The sequence below is a fragment of the Rhyacophila brunnea genome, unplaced genomic scaffold, assembly GCF_057557595.1.
Source record: "Rhyacophila brunnea isolate RB1 unplaced genomic scaffold, BYU_Rbru_1.0 scaffold_12, whole genome shotgun sequence".
In the NCBI taxonomy this organism is placed as follows: domain Eukaryota; kingdom Metazoa; phylum Arthropoda; class Insecta; order Trichoptera; family Rhyacophilidae; genus Rhyacophila; species Rhyacophila brunnea.
The window spans coordinates 31035774-31051262 of NW_028232774.1; the positions used below are offsets into that span (position 1 = coordinate 31035774).

Consider the following 15489-nt stretch of genomic DNA (forward strand, 5'->3'; position numbering starts at 1 on the left):
CAGAACTACACGCAAATAGTGGGAATTACTTATGCGTCTATGCGTGTATAGTTGACCGGCTTTCAACTTTTCTCGATTGTTTACAATCTGCTTGTTAGCTTGTTCGATGACGACACTGGGCGACTTTAGAGGCAGATTGTTAATTCGCCAACAAGCAGCTCGTAAAGTAGCTCAATGCCATTGACGCTTTACACGCTACACGCCGGCATGTGGGCCTACTGCATCTGCGCAGTAGAGCGTAGTAGCGACCTCCCGGTAAAAAAACGAACTACGTTCTGTCAAAATAGTTGCTAGCTTGTTGGCTTAGCGAATGGAAAGTTTTGTGTGTCGTCATAAAATCGCCCGCTTTTAAATTCGCCAACAAACAGCTTGTAAAGTAGCTCAATGTCATTGACGCTTTAATGAATTCCTGGCATGTAAAATCTAGGTTCCACTCTAATTACAATTTTACCATCGGCTCCAAACAGATTATTTATGGCAGTTATTTGCTCAACCCTCATTTTACATCTTACATCTTCACCATGTTAAATTTAATGGCAAATGTTTGACAAGATTTCTTTCAATTTTTAATAGCGTTTTAGAGTTTTTGGATGCTAAAGATCCCATTTTAAAAGAAAATTTAACTGAACAGGCTTGAGGATATTTTGACAATGGAAATACCTCAGTGGATTATTCATCCATACTTCGATATCAATGAAATGGATTATTGAAAGGTGAACTGATTGGATTAAGCGCAAACGAAGAACTTGAGATGCAGTTTAGAAAGGGTTATCAGCAGTTCTGGCTTCAGAAAGATATTCCTGTTGTTTATTAGCATTATGGGCTATCACAAGAAAATTTTTGATAGCTTTTCCATCTACATTCCTCATTAGCGTGGTTACCAACCTTCTTTGGAAAAATAGAGATTGTTTGCAAATCACTGAACGTGGAGATTTACGACTGTACCTCACTAAATTGCAGCCAAATATTGAGCAATTGCTATCGTAGCATCAGGATCATCTCAATGAGATGCGTGAACCTTATGTGATGATATGAGATTATTTATGTTCGGCTCTATGTTTGTGAGTAACATTCGTAGTCTCCACGAGCACTAATTTCGAATCGGCTTCTTCATAACTGCACCAAATCCACGTTCTACTAAATAAGAAGAAGAGAAAGCAATCGACAGCCTTTGTACAGTGTGACTCATAATGCAGGATATAAAATTGGTAGGTATCTGTTTTTGTAACAAGAATTTATGGTATCCTTGTTCAAACATTGGTTTCAGCTCCTAATTTGTAGTAATTCAATAAGTTGCTCCTGTATTAGTATGGATTCAAAATGCTTGCAAAAGGGTACAACACCCAATCTGGGATAACCACTTGAAGAATGTCTTCAAATCTTTGGCTGAGGTCAGAATGAAGAGCGATTAAGTGTTGACAATAAGCTAGCAAATCATCATCTCCTTTTTGCAATTTTGAAAGATTTGGAAACAGAGTTTCCTCTTTCCCCAAGTTTTGATTGTATAGAATTTTTTTTGCAAGAAACGCAGAGATTATATTTTTAGTTTTGATTAAATTTAATTGTTCGCTTTCAAATTTGGCAAGTAAGTCGGTCATTATAATCTATGTCGCAAATCATTGTATTTACTTTCCAGGAATTCCAACGCCGAATCAAAGAGTGCATTAAGCCGGCGCTCAATTGGCACGCAAGTCAGACGATTTACAGTCTTCGGACTTTTTTTTCGCGTGGAGCACCCCAGACCTGCGGACTTTTTAATCCGCAGACCAGGCTCGTTGGATTTCAAACATGTTTGATATTTTTGCCAGACTTCGTCGGTCGATCACTATGCAAACTCGATTTGACATTAATATGCAATCATTCGGAACGAAAAAAAATCTGTAATTAATTTAAACATTTTCATTGATTGATTTGTTAGTTTACACATTAGAAAATGAGAGATTTACCAATTATTTTTTTATTTGTATTTATGAAATTCATAAAACTTGTGTTATTTTCATTGCTATATTATTTTATGCAAGTCTACATATAAATAACACAAAATTATAGGATTATCAGAAGACATTATGAGATTCGTAACTTTTCACTTTTGACAGCTCGACTTTTTTATTCGTTCGTTGATCAGTAGCAGAGCATAGACAAATCGGACAACTTATTGTCCTCGGACTTTTGGCTCGCCAATGGAGCGCTTGCATTATATCGATCCAAACATGCACTGCACATCATCAGATGGATATGTAATAAATAATATAAGTGTATGCTGGTAAGCAAGAAAATGTATCTTCCATGCCTCATTTGAAAAAGCCTACCTTAAGAAAAATATTTTTTAATTTTATATTGACATATTAAATAATATACCTAATCACATAATAATATATTCAATATGCCCAATGGCATCTATCATATAATTGTCATAATAATTTAACGATCTTTCCCCTATTTCAATAAGCACTATTTATGGCATGTCACGAAAGTTTCTCATTTTCATTTTCATACATACTTTTAGTTTTGATTAAATTTAATTGTTCGCTTTCAAATTTGGCAAATAAGTCAATCATTATAAGCTATGTCGCAAATCATTGTATTTATTTTCCCGGAATTCCAACACTGAATCAAAGAGTGCATAAAATCGATCCAAACATGCACTTTTAGACAACAAATAGGTAGTAAACGATTAATAGTCTTCATCTTTTTCCAAACAAAATTGAGCAAATAATCTTTCATTTAAAGCATTGCTTTTATTAACAGGACTGCTCTAACAACAATGCAAGCGTTCACTAAGATTTTTGGTGACTAAATGGTGTCGATGAATGACGCAATGTACAGATAATACATTCTGTATAGCTTGTTTTAAGTATACCAGAAAGCCTCGGTGTCGTCCTACCATTACCGGAGCATCGTCAGTAGCAACGGAGAGGATATTACTCGAGGGTATAGCTTTTATATCGAAAAAATCGTTTCAATTTATTAAATTTGTTTCACCTTTCATATCAGTTTCTAAACATTTGGAAAATAACAATTCTTAGGAATTTTTTTCTCCTTTTAGAAATCTCACATAAGCTAAAAGCAAAGATTCGTTTCCTGGCAAAGTTGACTCGTCAAGCTGTATAGAGAATTCAGATGTTTTTAAGTAGGTACTCACATAAAGAATTTTCTACGCACTGAGCCATTTCGTTAATCCTTCTTCGTAGGTACTGTATTATTATTTTTTTCCCACCGTCAATAACTATTGTTCGGATCAAATTCATACCAAAGGTAAATATTTTATGTTATTATAAATTAGCTGTAAAATGAATTAATATTTTTTATAATCCGGAATTATTTCATGATTAGTTTCTGCATGCCAACATAGATTTTAGTTTATTTTACAAACACATTGAAGCATTACTTACTTATTAGAATACTTTGCTTGTATAATCTAATTGATTTTGGTCATTATAAAATTTGTTTAGAATATTATTTATTGATACACATATTTATGGATTTCTTGTGTAGATATAGTATTCATATATTGATAGGTACTTGGATTTTATGTTCTGTTGTAGGTATATAAGTAATATAAAATTATCTAAATATAATATTTTTATTATTTAACTTTTTTCTTCAGGTCCACTGTATTATCATCTCATCTTCATCTACACCAGTGGTTCCCAAAGTTGACTGGGCTCCGACCCATCTAACAAAAATTTCAAATCTTGGGACCCACCTCTTATCTGTCTTAGAGAAAAGAGGGTATAAATATTGGTAATGCTCAGATTCCCTAGTGGCGAGTCGTGGAACTACTTAATGCTGTCTTATTTGTTCTAATTGAAATAAAAAAAAATATTTTTTATAAGTTTTACCAATATGAATGAAAGACTATTGAAATAAGAAACACAACTTAAATAAAAAAAATATTACTCAAATACCTACACCTGCAAGGTTTTTTTTACAAAGTTATTTCAATGGGAATGATGTATTTGTTTCTTATTTTTCTTCATTACAGTTTTAGCATCAACTTCAACTTTAGTTACTTTTTATCGCAGTGAGTTTGATATATCCAATTTATTTCGGTATTTAGTTTTAATGTTAACCATAGCCGAAAACCCGACCTCACATAGATATGAGGTAGTAAAGAGGAGGAGGACTTTCATAACTTCATTGAACAGGCAAGAATAATTATCAGCAACTGAGGCCAGAATTTCGTTAACTGTTTACGATTGAAACTATTTTTCAGTGACGTATCTTCTGATAAATCAATGAGTTCTTCACTTGCTTTTGTTGACATATTAGTTGGTAAGTCGTCTTGAAATGGGTTACAAATCCAACGCAACGAATCAAACTTTTTCATCTCTTCCCCAAAATAGTCGTCAAAGTAATTCTTCTATTTACTATTATTACTTCCTATTTTTTTTAATTCATGTATACAGTGGCGAGGGCCCACTAAATATTCGCTCGTGACCCACTGGTGGGTCGCGACCCATAGTTTGGGAAACCATCATCTACACTATGTCCGGAAGAAGGTATGAGCAAATATTGCGTTGTCTGTCTTGTGCACCCACGGGAGCAAAAAAAATGGAAAATATTGATATCTTCATGGGTATGGTAATTAAAAATTACCAGAAAGCGTACAATTTGCCGAAAGAGCTATCCTTGGATGAATCCCTATTTTTACACAGGGGCCGATTGCATTTCCGGCAATACAGAAAAGGAAAAAAGGCGAAATATGTAATTAAATTGTATGATACATAAAAACATGCTAATATACAGTATTTACATTATGTCAGTTTCTCATTCAATGTGATTTATTGTTCGCAGACACCGGCACCGGAGGAGACATTGTTTCAACATTAAATAGAGACGATGATGGTTTGCGGACGTCCAACCAACGAACAGCTATTTATTATCTATTAATTATTTATTTACTCTGACTGCTATCAGAATGATAGATCTAAAAATATTGATAATACAACAATATCGATAAATTTCAAATAGATCCATCTAATGCAATCTGAATATTTTTATAACTGACATAATATGTGTAAAAAATTAATTCTAAAATCCATTTCAGACCCTTAAAAATACTAATTATACTGCGGGTTATGTTAGAACCTCTATTAGACAAGGTTGGTTATGTAATATTTAATGCTACATGGTAATCAGATTTCAGGTTAATCCCCCTGGAAGATATGCCGATGTCGATCGAAGGTTCTGAATTAATCTGCCGAATGGGTGATGTATGTACGCCTGACAAAGGAAATTCCATATAAATGCATTTATTACCTTTGTTTTTCCTTATTATAAACAAAAATTAATAAATTTAATAGGTATAGTGAAGTTGATATACTTACGTGTAATACAAGTTGGACATTTTCCTTTGTCGGGGAATCTTAACGAGTTGCTCACCGAAAACATTATTGGAAGACATTATCGATGGCCTGATTAAGTATTGCTAAAGAGACATACAACATTTCAATGTTGTGTTATAATAATTAATTAAGACATTTTTATTCAGATTCGCTAGTGTCTTTATAATGTTTTCGTGACTCGCATTACCTCTTGGGTCAACATGGAAACATGCTCTTGATATAACTTAACATGTAGCTTTTTTCATGACTAATTTATACATTGAATAATATTAAGGAGACATTAGGATCTCGACCAAACTTTACGTTCAAGAAATAAGTTCACAGAGTCCCTTAACTCTGCCCTTCTTCCCCGCCTTTTCAACTGTTTTGCTGCCATTTTGATTCGAGTCTTCGATAACCAGATCTGAATTACTGTCGACAGATGTCTCCGGCAAGCCTACCACTTGTTATTAAGAGCGGAATTCGTCATGGAGTTTATTGCGCGGCAGATTTTGTCGACAGGAATGACAGTTCAGTAGCGGCCCATAATTTTTTCAATTAATATAAACAATTTCGAATTTATTTTGCCAAGAAAATATTTTGTAACCTTAGGTACTTAGTGCAGGTAGATAAATTTCACATTGCATCTATTTAGCTTCGATAATGGTATTATATGGATAATAATTATGTATATATGTGTGTATATAAATGTATAAGATTACTAATCTATAGTAAATAAAGCGAATGGTATACAATTTAACGTTACGTTAATATGTAACTGTATCTGTTCACCTTTCATAATTATTACACAGTTTAATTAAGTCATAATTCACATACCTATATACTATTGATAAATATTACAGAAAGTTCAATTATTATTAAAATAATAATTAGGTAGGTATTGTCACCTCCGGAAGGGGGGGGGGTTGTAGGATGATGTGCTGGACCCCCCCTGATGATGTAATGTCACGGTGATAGTCTGCTGGCTTCTTCTTTCGGGGACATGCTTATGTTGATTCACAACGCGGAATTATTGGCGAAAACGGCGTTTTATTCTTCAGAATACAGTTACAGTAAAATTACAGCGTAGAAAATATTTTTTTTTTTAAATTGGCGGGAGACGCCGGCGGGCGGGTCGCCGCGGCCGTCGTCTCACTCGAGAGTTTGAAAACCGAATGACAATCAACCTTTTTGGAGTTACTCTAGGCAAGAATTAAAAATATTACCTACCATAGACTATAGACACATATAGACGCCACCCGTTGCATTGCTAAATGAAGCTACGTGCCGTGCGTTTGGTTTGTGGGCGAGCAAACGCATTCGCCTATAAATGTTCGAGACCATAGACCATTTCGCTAGTGCTCGCCCAAAGTGCTCGCACTAGACGCTCAGAATTAAAATATAATTTTCTGTTTTTTTACGTTATATAGTATTTTTAAGCGGTCAAAATGCAACCAATTAGGTAAATATATCCATAATTTAAGTTATTTTAGAGAAACACTAGGTCACTGATATTAAAATAAATAATAATATACAAATAAATTGTCACGAACATGTATCAACTTACCTATGAAACGTAATACCATCTTCTTGCTTATCAGTACGGCTACCATATTTTAATACAACATGCAGAACCACCTTTCCTACTTAATTAACTAAAAATATTTACCACTGACTTTATGTTTAACACAAAAAATAGCAAATTTAGCAACACGAACAACACGCTACGTGAAGCGATTCAGCACAATTTGCCGGCGATATTTTTGGAAACCAACTTAAAAATATGTAGACCTTTTATCTTACTCTAGCGCGTGTCGCAGAGATTATAAGGGTGCCGAATACTTTCTCACTCGCACTCATGCATGGTTTTTGTTCAGGCCTTGTTACCTACACATTCTGTCACTGAAAAAATGACAAAAACAGCCTCTGGCATATGTACCTGGCTTGTAGGTAGGTACCTTGGGTCTCATATTTCAGACCTTTTCTAGGTACTTACATGCTTTGAAAAGGGGCTGTGAATTTCTTGGAATTATTATTACTGCATTTCTTTGCTTGGTAGGCACATAATATTTTGAAATATCTAAAAAAAATGAACACAGACATATTCTTATAAATAAAATCTTAATATACATAATTTTAAACTAAATACATTAGACATTGAATGGCTTGGAATGAATGAATTTATAGGTATTTAATTATTATTATGCATGACCACAATTTTCAGTTGGGATAGTACATGTTGATACCGCCTAAACCATGGCATCCTCAGAGGATCCAAGGCCACGAGGCCTGAATCATCATTGGGCTGATTCATGCAAACATGAACAGATCGACTGCGAGGCAAATTTCTAGCCCGTAAGCAAATAGTAATTATTAATATCATTTTTTTAATATTATTACCTACATTTCATCCAATTTTGACCAATATTGGAAGCAAGTTCCCAGCCATACAATGTACCTAGCACCTAGAATATCTGATTTGAGATTACTTTGAAAAAATATGTATTTGTACCTAGTTCAAATATTTCAAAATATGTAGCTAACAAGCAAAGAAATGCAGAAGGTAGTAATAATTCCAAGAAATTCACAGCCCCTTTCCAAAGCATGTACCTAGAAAAGGTCTGAAATATGAGACCTGAGGTACATACTTACAAGCCAGGTACATATGCCAGAGGCTGTTTTTGTCATTTGTCAGAGATAGAATAATTGTGAATTGTTTGTTGGGTATTATTACTACCTACTCTGCCCTACCAGCCCCTATTAGGGTCATTCGGGTTTCGGACTCTCGAGGAGCGTGACGTCGGCTGTGGCGCCGCGCTCGCCGGCGTCACCGCCATTTTAATTTTTTTTTTTTTTTTTTAATATTTTGTACGCTGTACTTTACTGTATTTATATTCCGAACAATAAACGCCCTGTTTTCGCCTGTACTTCCGCGTTGTCAATCAACATAAGCATGTCTCCGAAAGAAGAAGCAGACGATACCACCGTGACTTGACATGACATTACATCATCAGGGGGGTCCAGTCCAGCGCTAATACCTACCCCCCCCCTTTCGGAGGTGACAATGGCCCCCAAGGCGTGGGGCGTACGCCTTCTGATCGTGATCGTCTACGATTAGGAGGTAGGCGGAATTTTTTTCGCCCGAATCCAAGCCCTGAGAAGCGATTGATTGACAACCGGAAGAGAGAGCAGCGTGTGGAATTGTGTGAAACAGTACAGCGTCCAGAGGCTCGACCTCTGGTGGCGCTCAACTTGCAAGCAAGCAGAATCATCAAGCCTTCAAGATGCCGCCTGTCATGGATCCGCCGCAGTTGGGAAACTATCGCCGGCCGACTCATCGCGCATCATCAGTAATCACGCACGAGGATGCTGCCGAATAACAGCACGCCAGACCATTTCAAAACCAAGGACTCTCGATGTTTCCCCGACCAGCTGTATCATCAGTCGACCCTGGCCCACGGACGGATACGTCGAGGAAGTTCCTGGCTCCAACTGTCTGCGAGCCTTGGAATCAGCCCTGGCCCAGACACGGGACACCAAAGTGCATAGTCGACGCCACCGGCGCGTCATCTACCACACTTCGGAAGAGCCAAGCAGTCTTCTTCAGCAGAGAAAAGCAGCCTCCAGCAGCAAAGCGAGCAGCCTAGCAGCATCCTCAACCAGCCGTAGCATAGCGCCATAGGTTAGGTAGTTTCAAATAGTGTTTGTGTTTGAATGTGGTGTAAAGTCAGTTTAAATATACAACATTTTAGCGTCAGTTTATACCTAGTAACCTAAGCCTGTGTAAAAACAACTTTAGCCTGTATAATTACGTGTTAGCATAGTTTTTTTTTTCATGTAAATTTGCCTGTCAGTGTGTGTAACTGGAGGCATGGCAAGCAAGCAATCAAAAAGTGGTCGCGTGGTATGTGGTATGCATCTAGGTGAAGTGTCGTTCGATCTTCGGACCGGCGTTAAGAGAGGCTGGGCGCGACGCCCTCCTCTCTCAGCATCCTTACGGTGGGTCCGGAAAACTGTGGAACCACTGACCGCGAGGCGTCAAAGTGCTGTATTCCCAGTTTGACCGGCCACCGACGGTTCGGAGGGGCTTCGATCCTTTAACATATCGTCGCTATAGGATTTGTTTCCCGAATAGACCAAATGTCAATTTTTCAGGAGACGAAAAACAAATTTCATTGTCGTATATTGAAATATCAGTAGATGTATCAATCATTCTTTCTACACTGTATGATTGCAACATTATCTAAGAATAGATTCCAAGAATAATATACTGGTATAAATCAGTAAATGCACATAAAATGCGTTTTATTTACAAGTACTCGTTGTGGATATTCGGGAAATTTTTAGCGCTCTCTCAGAATAATGGATATTCGGGACAAAACATGGACGTTCGGGACTTAAGACCGTAGTGTGTTGCTGCACGGCCCACGGATTACTGAGTGGTCAAAAAGTACGCACCTCAAATGTTATATTTATTTACACGATAATAATTGTTAATGATTACTTTTACTATTTAAATATCTAATGATCGTAGTAACCCAAGTTCATAGGTAATAATAACATGCGGCATTCGCTTTTTTCGGTTTTTTTCGTAATAAGTAATAAAATAGTTTTTAATATTTTTTTTTTTATTCAACGAATAATTCACAAGATTTAAGAATGTACCACTCTAATTATTGAACATACATAATTTTGAAAATCACTTCTGAGAAAATATATTGTAACCAATAGAAAAAATCTTTTTGAAAAAAGTAAGACACCCGGCAGGAATCGTCCTGCATCTCTTGGGTTTACGACCCAGTCCACGAATTATCCACTATGCTACGAGGTGACATACTTATGACGACAAACTTTAACTATTGGCCTTTTAATACCTGCTCATCAGTATTCTTCAAAATCAAGCGATTATCGGCGATCGGTTTTTGTTTATTAAATAAAAGTAGGTATCTACTACTTCAATTACTAACCGACGTCACGGATTTCTCCAATATTTTATGATGGTACTTACTCGTACTTGCTAACAATTTTATATTAATACTTTTTCCAAAAAAAAAAAATCTATATATATATATCTGTATATTATTATATCTATATATTTATATAATTAACAATTAAACTTATTACAAACCACCAAATAAATATTATATATTTACTATTGGAATGACAACACAAAATAATAGTATCTATAAATTAATTACCATTGGCTGCTAATATTAGGTAGGTACCAATATCCTAAGTATATAATATTCACCAAATAAATAGTTACTAACATACATATTAAATTAAATTAACTATCAGCGCATTCAAAAATAAATAATAGCATCGCCTTTATTTTCATAGAAATGCCTAGATTAAAAGTAAAATAAAGACAAACAATGTTTGATTAATAATAATTTGAAATAATAATTAATTTTTACGTCATAGTAGTTGCCGGGTCATACTGTAGAATTCATATAACCGTTGGGATTTTGTGTCATTTATCAAAACAAAATGCAGTTATTCAGGTTAAAATACTCACTTCCAAAACTTTACTATAAGTTCAGGGCGAACTGGTGATGTATCAGTTATAAATGATCTCTTAAAATTTGATGAATTCACTATTAAAACAATAGTAACTTTAAAAACAATATCAATAAGACGAAATTTGAAAGAGCACTCCGGACGGCCGAAAAATATGAAAGTGGGCGTGATTGTTTTAGAGCTGGACAGCGTGAATGTGGGAGCGAGATGCACGGCGTCAGCGCGGTTTGATTGGCTAAAAGTCATATTCGGGAAATAAAAACTCAGCCGAGATTTATTTCGACCAAAATTAACTTGGATATTCAGGTACGAATAGTTGGACATTCGGGAGAACAGCACGGAGTAATTGCAACTTAACATGGCGTATTCGGGTTTTTCAAAAAAATATCTCTGTTCCTAGATAAAAATATATTGTTTTTATAAATGATTTCGGTAGTGCTCGATAAAAGAAATTGAACTGCATTAAAATGTCGATTTCGACAAAAATGGATATTCGGGAAACAAATCCTATAGCGACGATATCAAGCCGCCGCATTGTCCAGTTACACACGCTAAAAACTTTGTATCGTGGTCGATCTTAATCGGCCCAATTACGGTTCAGGGCCTTTCCCAGAGAGGTCGCTTGATACCGCCTAAACCATGGCATCCTCAGAGGATCCAAGGCCACGAGGCCTGAATCATCATTGGGCTGATTCATGCAAACATGGACAGATCGACTGCGAGGCAAATTTCTAGCCCGTAAGCAAATAGTAATTATTAATATCATTTTTTTAATATTATTACCTACATTTCATCCAATTTTGACCAATATTGGAAGCAAGTTCCCAGCCATACAATGTACCTAGCACCTAGAATATCTGATTTGAGATTACTTTGAAAAAATATGTATTTGTACCTAGTTCAAATATTTCAAAATATGTAGCTAACAAGCAAAGAAATGCAGAAGGTAGTAATAATTCCAAGAAATTCACAGCCCCTTTCCAAAGCATGTACCTAGAAAAGGTCTGAAATATGAGACCCGAGGTACCTACTTACAAGCCAGGTACATATGCCAGAGGCTGTTTTTGTCATTTGTCAGAGATAGAATAATTGTGAATTGTTTGTTGGGTATTATTACTATCTACTCTGCCCTACCAGCCCCTATTAGGGTCATTCGGGTTTCGGACTCTCGAGGAGCGTGACGTCGGCTGTGGCGCCGCGCTCGCCGGCGTCACCGCCATTTTAATTTTTTTTTTTTTTTTAAATATTTTGTACGCTGTACTTTACTGTATTTATATTCCGAACAATAAACGCCCTGTTTTCGCCTGTACTTCCGCGTTGTCAATCAACATAAGCATGTCCCCGAAAGAAGAAGCAGACGATACCACCATGACTTGACGATGACATTACATCATCAGGGGGGGTCCAGAGCGCTCATCCTACCCCCCCCCCCTTTCAGAGGTGACAATGTGATTGAAGCCATTTTGATAGCATACACATAATAATTATTAAGGTGGTTTTGTTTTGACCTCCACAGCCGTCAGCAACAAGTGATTACCGGTTACAATGCAGAAGTGATAAAAACTCCATTGTCTACTGAAGTATGCCATCTGGTACTGTGCTGTGATCTGATTGTGCATCTGTAGAATGGCCACAAATAGAACTACGAACTATTATAGGACGCCATTTTGAAAATTTCATTCGAATGTCAGTTTCTGTCCAGTTACAAGTCTTGATTGGGTAGTTTTTAACAGTGCCTCCCCCATCCATTCTTGTAGGTCTGTAATAATTCATAACTAACTAGGTATAGGGAATGATAGTGAGTATGAAGGTGATGGATGTAAAATTGCAAAATGCGAGGAAGAGAGATAGCATGGGTGCCATGGAATGTAGGTACACATGATCGGGTCATGTACAGACCTACAAATTTATCTAAAGAATGGATGGGGGAGCCACTGTCGAAAACTACCCAATCAAGACTCGCAACTGGACAGAATCTGACATTCGATTGACATTTTCAAAATGGCGTCCATATGGTAGTTCGCAGTTCCATTTTTGATCGTTCTTTAGATAAGTTTGTAGGACTATATGTATAATTTTTATGATGACGTTACATATTTAGGTTATGGGGTATAATTTTTGAGACAATGTTATTGAGACGATGTTATGGCGAAGACAGATAAAGGAGCTTACAACCAAGGAAAATTACAAAAAACAGTTGAATGTGGAAAAAAACAGGATAATATGTCATACGGATATGTATAATCATGTTTACGAAAGAAGACAAGACAGTTTTAGCTGTAGTACAATATTACCCAAAGAGATTGAAACATCTTTGGAAGAAAATTTGCATACGTTGGAAAAGCATGTCTCACAAAAAAGTAGTCCTCGAATTAATTGGACAGTATATTAAAGAAAATAATATTAACAAACCGTTTAAAAATGAAGTACCCGGACATAATTGGTGTATAGGTTTTATTAAAAGAAATAAGTTATTATTTAAATATGATGGTTACTTAAAACCCTAACGGCTAAAATTATTAAATATAGAACATGCTTTGCCCACTGATTCTCTGAATGCTGGTTGTCCAAATTCGAAGGAAAATAAAGTAAATTGCGGGGCGCGGGTCACACATCATTACCAAAACGCTGTTCGCGGCCGACCTATGCGGCCGACTGAACCCACTCCAGCCCGCGCTGCGCTACTTTCGTGACATTATTTTTTGTTTTCGTTACCTACCTAAAGTTTTCAACTGTTTTAAACATACCTATTCATCATGAACCAGGTGCAAATTCATCTCATTGAATTATATGTCACACTTACTCCGACTCATCTTAATTTGCATTTAAAATCTCTCGGGAACATTAATAAATAAAATAAAATATGTGTATCTGTCGAACCGATTAAGAATAGTTTGTCAAAAACACATTTTAATTTTTTTTTAAATCGTATTTGCATGAAAATGTTTTATAATGTTTTTCAGTGTGGCAAACATGTGAACTTTTTTCCCAATCGAATGCGTGTAAATAAAGTCATGTGCAAAGAGATTGAAAGACTGAGGGAACACGCTATCATTTATGTACTAAAAAATACGAATCGGAGAAAGACAGTTGGTAATGTTGGTATTCTGGAGCTTCTTCAAGTTCGTGTGGTAAAACAACATGGCGGATATGATATTGTTATTCTCTCGATTTATACGTATTATACGTTATTATTCGGTAAAAAAATGTTTATTAATGGAAGAATACAAATTAGTAACAGCATTTCGGAACAATATGCATACTATTAATTATTTATACATTGATAGTTTTTCCTAAAAGATCTTTTACAATAACAATTCAAAACTTTTACATCAAACGTCAAATGGTTGTTTATTGCGAAAAACCCAGGGCCGTATGCATAATATTATTTTGAACCCAAAATATACGATGTCTTTTTCAAAGTAAAAACTGTTAGTGCTAGTTAATTACATTCATTATTTACATAGATTTTATATTTCATTTCAGAGTTAAATATATTTTTAAGAATACCAAACAAAAAATTGTATTTATATGAAGTATGTAATGGAGTATATGTAGCAATTTTATAATGTTATAGGTATAAATTAAATTATTTCAAATTTCCGAAAAATGAAGTTCTTCGGTAATTGTGGATTGATGCAGTCGGGCGGGAGAGCTGGGTGCCATCTAAATATTCATTACTGTGTGGGAAGCATTTCTCGGAAAGTGACGTTAAATGAGTGTTAAAGTTAAATGAGAGTTAAAAAAGTGAGTTAAATAGATAAAATATTGTAATTAACTATATAATCAAATTTTCAACATACCTACCTGTATTTTGTCTCTAATAGGTTTGTATAAACAAGTAATTTTATACACAATATGTCAAAAAAGAGCCCATGTTATATTTTTATTTCATAAAATATTTTCAAAATACACATGTGTAAATAGGTAGGTAATATAATAATTTTTCTTTTGTTTGTAATTAACTGTAATTATTTGTGTTTTTTATTTAACCGTTTTATCTAAACAATAATGCTATGTTATTTTATATAGAACAATATGTAAAAACAAGACCATATTTCTTATTCCAATATTTAACCATTTGCTATTAACTGATTTGTGTATAATTTTTCGTTGCGGGAACTTTTTATAATGAAAATACGTTTATCATAAATTGGTTGTAAGCTTGTGTTGATAAAAAAAAATACTCAGTGGGGCGTTTTTATGTCCAAGTATGGCCCATTTGCAGCAAATTGTACCTAATTTCAGAGAAGTAACACTTTCTCTCACAAAACGAGTACACACTGACATTTGTGTGCTACCTCTGAGGGAGGAGTCCAATCTCTTTGGTCATGTGTCGAATCGGAAACTTATTGGAAACAATCAAAAACAACTCTGTCCGAATGGAAACTTGGAGAACGTTCAGGGGATGGATTTTTTTAAACCTATCGGACAAGAAGAATAAGGCACACAATCGCTCGCTAAAACGGAAAAAGCCGTAAGATAATAATATTAGTAGATAATATTCATACCAAACTTTGATACATACTGATTTGAGGGTGGCGATTTAAAAAGGGACTAATAAATTAAATAATTAGGTAGGTACATAGGTCTATGATGTCACTTTATACTTGGTCACATTCATTATTTCCGTGATGTGGCA

General features: G+C 35.4%; 1 pseudogene; it reads right to left on the reverse strand.

Moving 5' to 3' along the window:
- Positions 1 to 1263: 1263 nt before the first annotated feature.
- Positions 1264 to 6193, reverse strand: LOC147078059 (uncharacterized; annotated as a pseudogene).
- Positions 6194 to 15489: the final 9296 nt, after the last annotated feature.